The following is a 1,155-nucleotide window of genomic DNA, read 5'->3' as shown; positions in this document are numbered from 1 at the left end:
AGCTTCTGAGTATCTGGTAAGTTGTCATAGGAGTAATAGGAAGCTAATACAGATTTAGGGACCTGGATATTGGGTGCTGGCATAACAAATACCTAAAAACAAAGAAGTGACTTTGGAAATTGGCAGTGGGAAATTATTAACAAATTTTTGCTGCTACTCATTCTTGCTGGTTCTTATACTCACTGATTATTGCAAAAAATTGCATTTACTCTTCTAAACTTTTGATTGTTAAGCAGACTCCACCTGGCCTCTATTGTTTTATTTTATTTATTTATTTACTTTATTTATTTTTTTTAGGTGAGGCCACCCTTGGTTAACTTCACAGATTGCAAGAACCTTGTCGGTTTACATGCCCTATTTATTTATTTGTTTGTTTGTTTGTTTGTTTGTTTATGTGCCTACAGCACCTGTTCTTCTTAGGTGGTCTCCCATCTAAGTACAAACCAGGCCTGACCTTGCTTAGCTTCCAAGATCAGATGGGATCGGGCTTGTTCAGGGTAGCATGACCATAGACAGCCTCTATTGTTTAATGGTCTCATTATTTTCCTTTCAGAAAGCCAAGTTTTCCAACAGTCATTCTTGTCATTACAGGGACACAACTGAGTTATTTAAAAGTGCTTTGATTCTTTTAAGTTTTACTTTAAAGCTTTGTTAGGCAGGATGAGAGTAGCCTTTAATTTAAGGCTAATGTTGCCCCTTTACTAAGGCAATATCCTGCCATCATCCTGAGAGTTTACAAGATTTATTGTTGTGGCTGGTAGAAACATGAGCTATTCTAAGTTCTATTTAAATCTTGGGGATTACTTTGCTTTGTTTCTTTTGGGTGGTTTTTCTCTCTCTGGAAATGTCTTCACACACATGTGTTATACTAATCATTACTCGAGGAAAGGTATGTGAGGGACCCTAGGCAGATTTATGAAGACTTCTCTCTCACAATGGATCTCTATCCTCTCGGCTTCTATTCTATGTGAATTCTTGCCACCTTGGCATCTCTGACCTCCCAGCTCTCTCTCCTCATTCAGAGTGACTGCCAGACTCCACCTGGGTCCCTTTGATGCATCCTGGAAACTCTTTCCAGGCAATAAATTGGGGAAATATAAGGCTTACTTTGTATCTCCCCTCTCAGGGGTAACAGTCTTTCTTATCTGGTGTTTA

At 38.7% G+C, this 1,155-nt stretch overlaps 1 pseudogene; it reads right to left on the bottom strand.

Moving 5' to 3' along the window:
- Positions 1-395: 395 nt before the first annotated feature.
- On the bottom strand, positions 396-514 carry LOC118610872 (annotated as a pseudogene).
- Between the last annotated feature and the right edge of the window lie 641 nt (positions 515-1,155).

This window comes from Rousettus aegyptiacus, unplaced genomic scaffold (genome assembly GCF_014176215.1).
Source record: "Rousettus aegyptiacus isolate mRouAeg1 unplaced genomic scaffold, mRouAeg1.p scaffold_m13_p_13, whole genome shotgun sequence".
Classification (NCBI taxonomy): domain Eukaryota; kingdom Metazoa; phylum Chordata; class Mammalia; order Chiroptera; family Pteropodidae; genus Rousettus; species Rousettus aegyptiacus.
The sequence above is the reverse complement of the archived record's forward strand: the minus strand, read 5'-3'. Positions and strand labels throughout refer to the sequence as shown.